The 15,036-nt window shown below is 41.0% G+C and overlaps 1 pseudogene; it reads right to left on the reverse strand.

Annotated features, from left to right (window-relative positions):
• Positions 1 to 15,036, reverse strand: part of LOC115790644 (chloride channel protein 2-like) — a 92,934-nt pseudogene that overhangs the window by 33,664 nt on the left and 44,234 nt on the right.

The following is a 15,036-nucleotide window of genomic DNA, read 5'->3' on the forward strand; positions in this document are numbered from 1 at the left end:
GTAGACAAAAAAAGAAATAAAAACAAGAAGCACATGAAAAGCACCGCACTGTAGGACACAGATTCAGTCTATGTGGGATCCGGCCAGAGGACCTCATCCACATCACAAGCAATGCAGTCTCTTGGCAGGCAATGGGGGAAAACCCCCCCTTTTGTGCTGAATCCAGCCTTGACAGGACTCTACATAACATTGTCACATGCGTGTTCCATTGCCTCCAATATATTCTCCCTGGTGTATGGCTGGTAGTCAAAGTTCAAATTGTCCCAAACTATGACGTATACAGGAGACATTGCTTGCTGATCCAGCTGTTCACGCACAGCCATGCAATCCTGTACCACCCAGGAATGTGAGGAGATGTCCGGTGTTAGGTTAGCATGACAGTGGAGGACCCCCCCCCCCCCAGATACCAATGGCTGCACAGAGGGTGACATTACCACCCCGCTGGCCAGGGACTTCCACATGCTGGGTGAAAAGGGCACTCCTGCCACCCGCATGTGGTTGTTGTTCAGTTCTGGGAAAGGAGGAATGCACTTATACAAATGTATATTGCCAGTGGACATTGCATTGTAATGAACATCACAGTACCTGCAGTGTGGCATACTGTGTGTCAAATGTTGTACAGCATGGAACAATGAATGTCCTGATGATGCTTCCACAGAGAATCTGCTCAGGTTGGACCCTTTGTCCTGCTTCCTTCATGGTCATCCCGTGGACCGGGACATGATGTACAATGGTTGCCCGTATCTCATTGGTGATGACTGTTCTCGTCATCCTTGTCCTCTTCCTCCTCGTCCGCCACCTCTCACGCGCGCTCTTCCTCCACTGCCTCTCTGTACGTGTCTGTCCATTGTAGATGCACATGTGCCACCTACACACTAAGCTGACTTTTTTCCCTGCCCAGCTGGGCTGCTCACATCACTGGACACATGTGTGTTCAATTGTGAGTTGCTGTGTTAGACAGTGGTGTTAGAATTGTGTTTGCATTCTGCTGCCAGTGTTTATGGTTTTGCAACACAGGTGTGAAATGACTGAGACTGTGTTTAAGGTCTAGCAACACACGTGTGAAGTGTGTTTAGTGACTGAGGATGTGTTTGCTGTTTCGCAAAAGAGAGTGACTGAGTTGCACCGGATGTGTCTAAGTCCCTGAACTGTGTTCACGGTTTGGCCAAAAGAGTGTGTGTATCATGGTCCCTGGAGCTCTCCCTGGCTGGCCACCAGTTTGTTTTTGTTTTCTTTCTTATCCTGCTCCCCATTCCATTCTGTGTTGGTATGTTTGTGGGCTTGTCTTGGTTGCATGCGGCTGTGGATGATGTCCTCCCTGTAGCTAGTGCTTCACCTGTGGGAGATCACCTGACTCACACACCTGCTGCAGATGAAGGTTCATCAGGGATAGCCTATTTATGATGGGAGGATCTCCTCAGTCACCACCAGATTGTTGTAGCTGCAAGGTGCAGTACTCTAGCTCAGTGATTTTGAATTTATGTCCAATTCCCTGCTATAACCATTATTTCTGTGCAGACCCAGCCTGTTCCAGGAGACATTCAAGTTGAGGAAACTTTTAGTGTGTGTCTGCGTCTGCCTGTGCCCACGGATCCTCCGAACCAGTACAAGAGGAGACCTCGGAGGGAGACTTTGTTTGCTTTCTCCTGTTTTGAATCTGTCCCCAAAATAAAGTGTCTGCTTTCAATGGATTCTGTGTCCTGCACAAGGGTCCTTCCTCCATTCAGTACATGACAGAGTGATTTGAGAAATTTGTTTAGGCCACTGTGGATTTGGTTTAGGGAATGGCGTTTAGTGTTTTAGTGACTCACAAATACTGTAATCAGTTTGAGGTAGATGGACTAGTTCTTATATAGCGCTTTTCTACTCTAGCTGAACACTCAAAGTGCTTTATACAATATGTTTGCACTTACCCATTCACACCCATTCATACAAACACTTCCTTCTGTAGCTAATTACTATGTAACATTCACACACATCGATTGCATCGAAGAGCAACTTGGGGTTCAGTATCTTGCCCAAGGATACTTTGGCATGCAGTTTGGAGTAGCCAGGAATCGAACCACCAACCTGCTCTACCTCCTGAGCCATTGCCACCCCATAAAGGTTGACTTAGTCAGTCCACCTCTTTTTCAGCCATTCTTTTGCAGATTTGCTGGTGTGCTTGGGATCATTGTCTGGTTGCATGACCCAGTTTGAGCCAAGCTTTAGCTGTCAGACAGATGGCATCACATTTGACTCAAGAACACTTTAGCATACAGAGGAGTTCTTGGGCAACTTAGTGACAGCAAGATGCAAGTTCAACTGACCTTATAACCCTTTCCACACTGACGGGCAGCAAACATTGCTGATATCTTTTCTCCTTGGCATTGTGTTAATACACACCTGAATACTCTAGCCCAGCAAACTGCCAAAGCATCTGCTTTCATAGAGATGTTCACACTTGCTGATGATCAATTAGGTGCATTTAAATTACCAGCAACTAGCTACTACTTACCCTATGAATGTTTATGGAAGCTGTTCCTATGGAAGTGTACTATTTAGCCACACACTGCTTCTACATTTTGAATTAATATTTGTTTAATAAATAATGACATTGTATGTGTCTTGTTTGGTAGTTCATTTTCACAGAATTCTATACAGTCAGACGTTTCCGGCTAAGGAAGAATCTAAAATGCAGAAGAACAGCAAACTTTCTTATCAGTATGTTCTTTTAACACTTAAATTACTTTTCATCAATGCATATTGTTCAAGTACATAATTCAGCCTCCACATAAAGCAAAATACACCTTTGCCAAGCAACAACACAACATCTGTTTCTTAACATTACTTTTGGCTTGGCATTATGAGCCACCAGATGGCTCATATGCCTTCTGATGGTGGTTGTAGCTCAGGAGGTAGAGCAGGTCATCTACTAATTGGAAGGTTGTCAGTTTGATCCCTTGCTGCTTGCCAAAGGATCTTTGGGCAAGATACTGAACCAATTCAACCGCCGGAGTAGGAATGCATGTGAATGTTAGATAGAAAGCACTTAAGCATAGAAAGAAGTGCTTACGTGAACGAGGGATATTGTATAAGCTCTTTGAGTGGTCAAAGTAGAGTAGAAAAACCCCTATATAAGAACCAGTCCATTTACCATATGAGCGTTGCAAAGAAATTTCTTGTCTTTGTCTTTCTAAATTACATTTTGCTTTTTCTTGAGTGTTTGAGTCTGTTCATATTCTATGTCTCCTTTAATAAGGATAAACGTAGAGCCTTAACTTGGAGCTGGAAACTGATGAATTCCAGTACAGGAAATATTTTTCATCATTAATCTTTTATGGCAAAAGGAATAAAAGTGAAAGTGCTCCACAGAACGCTAATGAGAAAAAAAAATGTGTGTACAGGTTTATATTTTAAAAACTAAATCACATCAGAATGGTGAATATCTTTTAAGGCACCAAAAACATTTAGAGTTGTGACGAGAGTGAGAGCTAGCTGAACAAGATGTGTCTTTAACTTACCCACGACAGCATAGCCTCCTGGCAATATGGGGTAGATGGTACCATCTGCGTGAACTCCATCTGGGAACCAGGCTGCCATGCCTTCTCCAACCAGACGACCAAAGCCTGCCCCTGAAATACACAAAGAAACAGAGTCACAGTCAATGTCCAATCATCCATTTTCTTCCTCTTATCCGGGGCAGGGTCATGGTGCAGCAGCCTAAGCAGAGAAGCCCAGGCCCCTCTCTCTCACTCCAGCCACCTCCTCCTGCTCATCCAGGATGGGCCTCCTCCCAGTAGGACATGCTCCGAACCAGCTGCTTCACACTTAGCTGGCAACTGTTCGAGTGTGAGCTGGAGGCCACTACCTGATAAAACCAACAGGACCACATCATCTGCAAAAAGCAGAGATGAAATTCTGAGGCCACCAGGGTGAAAGCCTTCCACCACTTGGCTATGCCTATAAATTATGTCTAGGCATAGCATTGTTCCTCTTGGATGTGAGGTTTGACTACTGGAAGGACCCTCCTTTCCAGCACCCTGGCATATACCCTCCAGGGGAGGCTGAAGAGTGTGATCCCCTGATAGCTGGAGCCCTCTGGTCCCGCTTCTCAAAGATTGGGACCCCCACCCCAGTCTGCCAATCCAGTGGCATGACACAAATCTCCATGCGACATTGCAAAGGTGTGTCAACCAAGACAGCCCTACAAAATCCAGAGGTTCAGGAACTCAGGCTAACCAAGTCACAACACAGTCACGATCTTTAATAAAAAAAGAGCAGTTTTTAACTCTCACAACTGGCTGAAGAACTTTCTGAAGATGTGCACCCTAAACTGAAACTGCTATGTCTTGAGACCTCTACTGTACCTATATTTGATTTAATGATTTGTTCCCCATTTCTAATGGCAGCCATATGTTGATAGGTTGGTGTTACAAGTATGCTAGCACTGCTTTATGAGGTAAACAACATCCAGCACTATGCAGACCTTGCTCCAAATGGAAAAGCCACCAACTAAAAACTACAAGTGTAACTAATGTAACACTAAGCTTGGGATATATGGCAGTATTAATGGATGCCAGGGTATTTAGAAATCCCAGTGATTTGATTTTTCAACTGTTATCAAAATACCGTACATACACCTCTCTCTAATAAACCAATACATATGTAACTTTAGAGGTAGTCAATAAGAAGGTTCAGGGTTTAAACCCACTGACTAGCTGGGACCTTTTTGTGTAGAGTTTCATTGTTCTCCTGTGCCTGTGTGGGTTCTTTTTTGGTACTCTGGTCTTGTCCCCTAGACCAAAGATATGCATGTAAGGTTAACTGTCAATTCTAAATTGACTGCAAGTGTGAGCATGGTTGTCTTTCTCTCTGTGTTAGAACTGCAACAGGCTGGTGACCTGTCCAGAGCATATCCTGCCTCTCACTGTATGAAAGCTGGGATAAGGCTCCACCCCCTCATAATCCAGAATTAGCTAAGTGGGAGAACATGGATGGACGGGCGGCATATGCACTTAGTTGGAAGATCCACTTAAGTTCAATAACCTGTGAAACAAGATTAGGGACAGATGGCTGACTAACCTAAGAGTAAAGTGGCATTATACACGGATATCATCCATAATTAAGAGTACTAAGAAACTTATATCTCTGGCACTAAATAGCAAAAGTAATAACAAAGTTTCTTCGTTGTTTCTGTTGAAATGTCAGGAGGACAAGGACAAGAGGACAAGACACAAAAGTAATCCTGTACAGTAGGGTTAAGGGTTCATGTTTTTCAATTATTTTTCTGTTCCTCTACACACAAACACAAACACACTTAGCCATTTACTTCTTACCAATGACAAATGATGGCATGAAGGCTCCACAGGGCACTGGAATGGTGAAGCCCACGGTAGTCATTAAGAACTAGGAGATAAAAAAAGAGGCAGATAAAGAAAGAAAAGTCATGAAGGTCATGAAGGTCATCAAGGCGAATCCTCTACCAGCAGTGAGGAGGCAACCATGTGAGACTTATTGCTGAAGTTAGATTGAGCTGTCACTTTCACTCTTCATTTATCAAAGACCTTGAAATAAACCCTGGGTAATGAGTGGACTCTGCCAGTTGGCTAACAGTGCACTAGGTGAGTGCAGAGACTGTTAATTAAGAAAGAAACAAAAACGGAGCATTATCGTCAGGTTGGTGTGTGTGTGTGTGCATGTATAGGTGTACCTACAGTAAGTTCAAGAAGATGGCTGAAGAGAGATGAGTTTTAAAAGGCGGTCATATTTACTTATGGAGAGAAAATGCTGCAGTGATACATAGAGCAGTGCTAAGAAGATAATGATCGATGCTTACTTGACTGGACTCAAGTGCTATATTAGAAATCTTATTAAAATTCCACACATAAGAGTTTGTTTCAACTGAACCAAGTACAGAAAGTTTGGAAATACCTTAAACCCATGATTTTTAGCACAGTTCCACTTCCTGAATGATGAGGTACAACTGAGAATGTTGGCCTAAGATTTTGGTTATCCAATCCATGAAGGTACTGACAAGAGGAAAAGGAAAGAAGTTCTAATGCTAAATTATTTGAATAGCTCTTGAACTGAATAATCGACTCGGTAAATTGATTAGTAAATATTTAAAAAGTTCAAATGTATAAGTAATTTTAAAGATAAAATCAAACACTTTGCTTCCACATTCTTAACTGTGAGCAGTGCTTGTTTGCACGTGTTCACGCCTTTTTGGAAAGGTTATTCAGCTTCTTTATGTAAATAAAAGCATCAAATACACAGTTTTAAAATACTTGAAAATACAAGGTCAGAATACTACTTCCAGTTAAATACAAATATTATCAGATAAATGTAACATAAAGTTTAACATTATGGGTATGCAGCAATTTATGGGTGAGGCTGTATGAGCTGAACCCAGTTTTTACTCCTGGTTACCTAACAAGCGACAGGCCTCTACAAAGGCTCACAAACTTAACAATTAACTTAATGAATGAATGAATTACAGTGTTGGAAAATTGTTAAGACAACGAATGGATGGACATGCTTTACTTCTCTTTGGAAATATATTTTACAGGGTGAGGGCTTTTAGAGCAGGAGTGAGAAATCAATATAAATTGCAATAATACCTTATAAGGCAACCACTGATGTACCTCATAGATGGAATAGATCACCTCAGGTCACACTTTCAGTTGGATTCTCCTTGAATAATGTAATTGTACTTTTTTTGATTATATACTTGCAATAAACTACAGCAAACTCAAGCTTTAGTCTCGTTTGGTTCCTCCTGATTAAATTAAGTTCTATACTTATTAGAGCACTAGAAACAAATTATTGCTTCTTGTGTCGAGGTCCATTTTGATTTATTGGTATTTGACCAAATGAAGGAAAACAATAAAAACCAGGAGAACACAAGTAGGCAGACAGGAGAAGTGAAGGATAGTCAAGTCAAGGGTATCAGTTACGACGCACTATCCAGGACATTTATACTCTAATTTGTCAGTCATTTGGGAGCCCTCTGTCCTCTGAATGTGACACACTCATACACACACAGTCTGTCGCCGTCATGGGACCCTCGGGGGCCCTTCTTCTATTCCCACTCCAATTACAGTCCCGCCAGCTCTCTGTCACTCTGATGCACACACACTAACAAATACCAGCGTACTAACACAGGCTGGAGGACACGTCCCTATGTTAATAAACCCATCTCTTCCTGAGAGCTGTTGATGTGCATAATTGCACACCACTAAAAATAGCATTGAACTGCAAAGCATGCCAAATGAGTTTGCAGGTTTGTGTGTGTGCGAGACTTCACCTTTCTCACTTAGGGCGCTTCCTGTTTTGCACTGTGCCAAACCAAATAATTAAAATATATATATCAGGCTGATTTGCTGACCAGCTGCTGGAACTGAAGTCCTGAGGTTTCAACATGAAAATATGCAACAAGACAAGATGGCTGCCAAGTTGAATAAAAAAAAAAAAATCACTACGAGGAAGGAGAGGGAGAGAGAGAGCAGTCTCCCCTGACTGTCCTTTGTTTAGAGATACCAGAAAAACAGCTGTGACAGACATCCTCTATTGTTGAGAAACAATGATAGTGAGTCAGTTTCTGGCACCACTGCAGTGCAGTGCACATCATCAATCTCTGTGCTTACATAACTTTGACACCGGAGTTTTGGAAAGAGTTGAATTCCTGTTTCACTGTGTGTCTTTAACCACATTTTGTAGGACAGCAAGCTTGGCTTTAATTCTGTTTTCCGAACTTAATGGTCATTTTATGAAGGGTAGTTTGTGTTTGTCTTTTGGCAAAAAGAGACCTCTACTTGTTTACTTTGTTAGTTCAATTTAGATTATTTTGTGTCGTTGAATTTTAAAGGACCAATTTGTAAGACACAATATGAAACATAAAAATGTGGTGATTCATAGTTGAAGAATTTAAAAAAAAAAAAAAAAAGCAAGGCATGCTGGAAAGTAACAGATGCACCAATAAATAATAAAATCTCTGCAAAGAGACTTTAAAGTTAGAGGACCACCTGCAGCTTACATGTTGCATGTAGTTTTTTGTTCCTGAGTTTTGAAGAAAAACAGGAGCATGGGAGGCAAAAAAGAGGAATGAATATATATTAACTGTTCGGCTTCTTGATTCCAAAAAGGCCAAGAGAGTGCACTGCCTTAATTCCACCACACTCTGCTCTCACTGAAATCACGGACCAAAAGGAGAAGGTGGCCGGGTCTGATGGATCATGGCAAAGGCAGTCTGATGCTCTGGCCATTGTGCTGCTATTTGTAGTCACTTGTTTGGGTATTACATGACACGTACCGCCTCAGCAGGATTTTTACCAGACAGCCAAAATTGTTCAGGATTGGTTTGATGAAAATGACAAAACTACAAAGGTGTTGATTTGACCTTTAAATTTCCCAAATTCAGCATCTTTCGGATGTGCTGGAAATGCAAGTTTGATCCATGGAGATCCATCTTACAACTTCTAGAACGACAGGGATCAGAGCCACATTCCTGCACAGAATTAGGAATGTATTTTTTTCTTGAAGCTGACTGCGGAATCCTCTCCACATCAGCCCTTTCTCTCAGTGATCCATCACCAAAGCCACAAAATGTTTAACGACCTCCAGGGAAAATAAATGTAAAACATTCAGAGGGACTTTCCAACATTTTTTAAAACATGGACTCCCCCTTTGTTCTTTACCAGTGAGGAGAAAGGATGTGATCTGTTCCAATATTGGCCTATTAGTGTTGGGAATTTTTTATCACCTTTATACTGATATCTACTGTCATTATTTATCATGTAATAAAAAGTATATTAGTCACACACACTGGAGTAATGAACACTGCATGCTTCTAGACTACTGGGTTGAAGGTAAGGCCTGTTAGATCTGATGCTCATATGTGCTTGTGGCCTTGTGAGGTGCAGGCACATCTCTGTTTCACATGACTCTTGTAACCCCATGTTGGATTTCAGTAAAGTCTTATGACAGGTACGCTCCAAAAATGGAGTTCCATACTCTGTGTTTTTTTGTTGCATCTGTTTGAACTGTCATAAATTAAGAAGTACCCCTGTGATGTGTAGCCTTAGGCATGTGACTTCAGAGTAGGTGTAGTATAACCAAAAGATGATCGGTTGGGGGGTTAGGTTTCGATGGGTGAAACCTATGCAATTTAATTAAGGACAAAGGGGGGGTGGAGAAAAGTCCCCCAGGGAATAGTATAAATGTCCTGCTGGGTGCAGCTCTGGGGCATCTTTTTCTTCTTCCCTTTGTCTTTGCTTTACTAACTGCTTAAGGCTACACTAACGGGAGGCGCTTGATTGCTTTCTTGTTCTGTATAACTGTAATTCTGTGACAACTCCTGCTCATCTCCAGTGGTTTTATTGGAAAGTGTGGTTTTAATTGGGATAGCTCCAAGCCAGAGCTGGGCCTTCCTGGGCTGAGAGGAAGGGCAAAAGAGGAAACCGGACCACAGCCGACATTAGCTTTGCTCCAGTGTTAAATAAAAGGGCGAAGACAGCTTGGATCTATAATGCAGTACATCCTGTCACACATTGTGTATGGATTTTATGTCCTGTTCCAGCATACACACTGCAATGCAGAGGGAAACTAAAAAGACAAGGAAGGGGAGTAACCAGAAAGGAGAGACAGAGGCTAACAGGTGGAAACAAAGATAAAAACAGTGAGAAATTCAGTTTTTACATTTTGAAAAATGGCAAACATCAGACAAAAATTTAATGTTAAAACCCCTCAGTTTTTAAAATAGATTTTACCTCCTCTTACCTTCATTATGAAGAAGAGGCCCAGTATGACAAAGACGCTGACTTGCGGGTGAATCCAGGCTTGTTCATGTCCACTGTGGTCAAACTCCTCAGCGATGCCCTGTTTGGCCCACGTTTGGTTGTCCAGACATGACACCAAAGCCTCTATCTGGGTCAGCTATAAACCAAATGATGCTTTATTTAGAATAACATAAATTTTTTAACTGAAAAGGGGGAAAAAAAACGTATTTTTACATTACAGTAAGATACATTAATGTTGTCATAATTATAAGGGGCCGAGCTGGTGGCCAGTCACAGAGACTCATTGATACAATACACACAAACAATGACTAAGCGCATAAACACAACCAACTCTCTTTGAGTTACACTATCACTTCTTAAGTCTTTGCATTTTACATTATCACTTTAATGGTAGTTTGGAAATATATAATCTGTTCCTATATTCATACGAAGAGAGATTTTTAATCAAATTTATTATTAAAAAAAGTAAATAAGTAGTATCTCACAAAGACAACATGGAATAATAATGTAAAAAGAATCTTGTAAAAAGTTTCTCATTAAAATTAAAAGTATTAGGAATGAATTATAATGAGAGAGCATCTCATAATGAAAAAAAAAGAACCATTTTGTAAAATGATGCAATTCTTCAGTGTAAAACTTTACTGAAGCCAAACTTTGGTCACATGTGCATGCTGAGGCCCTGAGAAAATATGGCCAAATTTATACTTTATACTCACAACCATCACCTATTTGTCTTTGATGCTGTGTAACATCACCAGTACCTTACACAGAGGTACCAGTTAAACTTTTAATCACACAGATTTGGGTTTGTCGTGTTGTACAGCTGTTTAATTTTCATCATTATACTGACTAATTTTTAGCTGAATGGAACTGAATTAGAAAAGCTCAAATTAAGAATGTGTTTAAATTTGTCTTCTACATCATTTCATCCAAACTCAAGTGGAGATTGTCTTTATTAACAGCTATTGTGATGAATGACTCACATCTACAAAAGCCTCTGAGTGGCCCTAGTCACCCAACTTGCAGACCTCTAAAAAGCAGCCTCTCTATCGAGTGAAACTTGTGTGGCTTCTGGATATTCTCCTTTGCTTCATGCTTTTCTAACTGTGAAAGATGTTCTGTAGGACATAAAGGGATTTTGTTTTTCTTCTTTTGTTTGGTTGTTTTTTTTTTTTTTTAATGCCTTAAATTGCATGAACATTTGCTGTTACTGTTGCTCATACTAAGCACACAACCCTACACTCTGTTAGCATGGGAGATGGTTTGATTAAAGTACCAACCCAACTCTGGAAAACTTGGAATAGAAATGGAATGCAATGATCTGTAAATTTCAAACCCGTATTTAATTCACAATAGAACACAGAAAACATATCAAATGTTTAATGTGAAACATTCAACCAGTTCATGATAAATATTAGCTCACTGAATTTGATGGCAGCAACATGTCTCAAAAAAAAGTTGGGACGGGGGCAACAAAAGGCTGGAACAGTAAGAGTACCTAAGAAGCAACAGCTGGAGGAACATTTTGCAACTAATTAGGTTAACTGGCAACAGGTCAGTAACATGATTGGGTATTAAAAAAAGCATCTTAGAGAGGCAGAGTTTCTCAGAAGTAAAGATGGGCCGAGGTTCACCAATCTGCAAAAAACTGTCCACAAATTGTGGAACAATTTCAGAATAATGGTCCTCAATGTAAACTTGAATAGACTAAATACCTCATCGTCTACATCGTCAAAAGATTCAGAGAATCTGGAGAAATCTCTGAAACCAAGGGATAAGATCTTCAGGGACTCAGGCAGCACTGCAAAAACAGGTATGATTCTGTTGTGGACTCACAGAAATCACTGTCTGTGAACACAGTTTACCATGTCATCCACAAATACAGCTCTATCACGCAAGGAAGAAGCCATATGTGAACATGATCCAGAAATGCTGCCATGTTCTCTGGGCTAAAGCTCATTTAAAATGGACAAAGTGGATAACTGTTCTGAGGAATTGAAATTTGAACACCCTGTCCTCTGGACTAAAGAGGAGAGAGACCATCCAGCTATTAATAAGTGCTCAGTTCAAAAGCTTGCATTTCTGATAGTATGGAAGTCCATATGGAATCGGCAACTTGCACATCTGGAACAGTACCAGTTATATACAAGTTTTAGAACAACATATGCTCCCATTTAGATGACACCTTTTTCAGGGAAGACCTCGCACATTTCAGCAAGATAATGCTTAAATGCATACTGCATCTATTACTACAGCATGATTTCACAGTAGAAGAGTCCTGATGCTGAACTGGCCATTCACCAACTGAAAATATTTGGCACATCATGAAATAAAAAATATGACAAATAAGGCCCAAACATTTATGGACATTTATCCCCTCTAAGAAGAGGGGATGCTTCACAGTTGTAAACATGGCTTGTCCCAGCTTTTTGAGACGTGTTGCTGCAATCAAATTCAAAATGATTTTTCTTTTTCTTAAAATGGTTCATTTTCTCAGTTTAAACATTGGACATGTTTTCTATGTTTTATTGTGAATAAAATATGGGTTTGTGAAATCTGTAAATCATTATGTTCTGTTTTTATTTACATTATAAAACAGAATCACAACTTTGCTCATCCAAGTGTCCAGGTGACACACAAATACATGCGAACATGTTTCAAGCATTAAAAAAAACAGCCACACCCTGGCATGAATGGTAATTAAGTTGTTATATTAACAATGTGATGGTCTAAGTTGGCTTAGTTGCATGAAGACCACAACAACACAGTGACACATGTATATCATTTTTGTACATTTGAATGCATAATAAAAATACACACCTACTATATATATATATATATATATATATATATATATATATATATATATACCGTATTTTCCGGAGTATAAGTCGCACTTTTTTTCATAGTTTGGCTGGGGGTGCGACCTATACTCTGGAGCGACGTATATGTGACATTTATAACACATGAACCAAAATACTCCAGCCACTTGACATCTCCGTGAACTGCAGCTTTAAGGCAGTCTTGCGTAACCTGTGGGCGCAGTGGATGATGTATGGAGAGCACAGCTTAACGGCAACTGGGAGAATGCGCCACCCAACTTTCCTGGAAGTCATTGGATGGATCAAGAAAACATGGGCTTCAGTGACAAACCATCCTGTTGGGATTCAGAAAGGCTGGAATAATTGGAACTGCAGCTGACGACGAGTCTGACTAACGCGACACAGAAGAGGAAGCGGCGCTTCGTCTACGGAGTGTACGGAATTGTTTAGAAGTGACACCGAGGATGAAGAATTCAATGGATTGATGGTTTGGTTAACTTGTTAGTATGTTCTTTATGCTATGATTATCTGAATAACTTAATGTTACGTTAACATACCGAACACGTGTTCGTTGTGTGTCATGTAGCTGAATGTGTTACGTTAGCATAACGTAGGCGTAACCGTGTTCGTCCTGTTTTTTAATCCATTATTATTTTAAATTGCCGTTCAAGATGGAATTTCTGCTCTGGGTCTCGGATTCTATCAACCCCCCCCCCAAAAAAAAGTGCGACTTATAGTCCAGTGCGACCTATATATGTTTTTTCCTTCTTTATTATGCATTTTTTGGCTGGTGCGACCTATACTCCGGAGCGACGTATAGTCCGAAAAATACGGTATATATATATATATATATATATATATATATATATATATATAACGGGTTATAATGCCTCAGGCTTTCTTTCATATCGACTGTAATAGTATATAATACATATATGTGTTTTATATGAGTTTGAGGAACTTACGCTTCCAGCCATAAACTGTCCAAAGCCAGGAGGAAATGTGAGTGTAGCAATGACAAAAGTGACCACTGATGCATATAACAGCCGTCTAAAAGAGGAAGAAAGCAAAAGAAAAGAAGCAGCAGACAGAGTAATGGATTAAAACACAGGAACAATCAATGTCTGACACATTTAAATGTGTTGTTTGATCATAAGAAGTCTGATGTACATTCATCAGTGTATGAAGGCATTCATGTTAACACTGTTTCAGAATGTGGAGATGACTCATATCTTCAACCCGAGCCTGAATCTGGAGAGGGTCCCTGAACTGACTTCCTGCGTGGTACCAGTGCCAAAGATCGCACACCCAAGGGAGCCAAACCACTACAGACCTGTGGCCCTGACTGATGAAAACCATGGAGAGGCTCATCCTGCACCACCTTTGCCCACTGGTGAGCTCAGTGCTGGACCCCCTGCAGTTTGCCTACCATCGGGGTGGGAGATGATACCATCATCTACCTGCTGCACAGATCCTTTTCTCACTTACAGCAGGCGGGGAACTTTGTGAGGGTCATGTTCTTTGACTTCTCCAGTGCGTTTTCAACACCATCCAGCCTGCACTGCTGAGAGGGAAGATGGAGGAAGCTGGAGCGGATAGGCAGGTGACTGGATGGACCATCAACTACCTCACCAACAGACCACAGTATGTGAGGTTCCATGACTGTGTGTCTGATGTGGTAGTCTGCAGCACAGGAGCACCCAAGGGTACGGTCCTCTCACCCTTTCTATTCAGTCTGTACACGTCAGACTTCAGGTACAACTCAGACCATTGCCACCTAAAGAAGTTCTCACATGATACGACCATCATCGGATGCATAACAGACGCAAAAGACGTAAAAGACATCGAGACAGTAGTCTCTTACAAGTACCTGGGTGTTCACCTCAATAACAAGTTGGATGGACTACAATCACAGACGTCCTGTATAAGAAGGGCCAGAGTCGACTCCGACTGCTGAGGAGACTGAGGTCCTTTGGTGTCTGCAGGACTCTGCTAAAGACTTTTTATGACTCAGTGGTAGCATCTGTCATTTTTCTATGCAGTGGATTGCTGTGGGGATGGATGCACTGAAGGGGACAGGAGCAGGATCAACAAACTGGTGTGGAGGTCTAGCTCTGTGCTGGGATGTCCTCTGGAGTCTGTGATGGTGGTGGGTGAGTGACTCCTTCGGTCAGAGACTGAAACATCCTCGCTGCAGGAAGGAGCGCTTTCACAAGTCATTCGTCCCAACAGCAGTTAGACTGTATAACGCATCATGAAGTCATGAGTCACTGGGACACTTGACCTCCACTGCCCTCACTTTATGCATACATTGCACCTTATACATATATTACAGATACATTTATATTTATTTACATTCCTCCACCCATAATGCATACTGGATATGTGGTATACAGATTTAACTGCTACAAATGTATAGTGTTTTTTTAATCATT

This window comes from Archocentrus centrarchus, chromosome 13 (assembly GCF_007364275.1).
Source record: "Archocentrus centrarchus isolate MPI-CPG fArcCen1 chromosome 13, fArcCen1, whole genome shotgun sequence".
NCBI classification, from domain to species: Eukaryota; Metazoa; Chordata; class Actinopteri; order Cichliformes; family Cichlidae; genus Archocentrus; species Archocentrus centrarchus.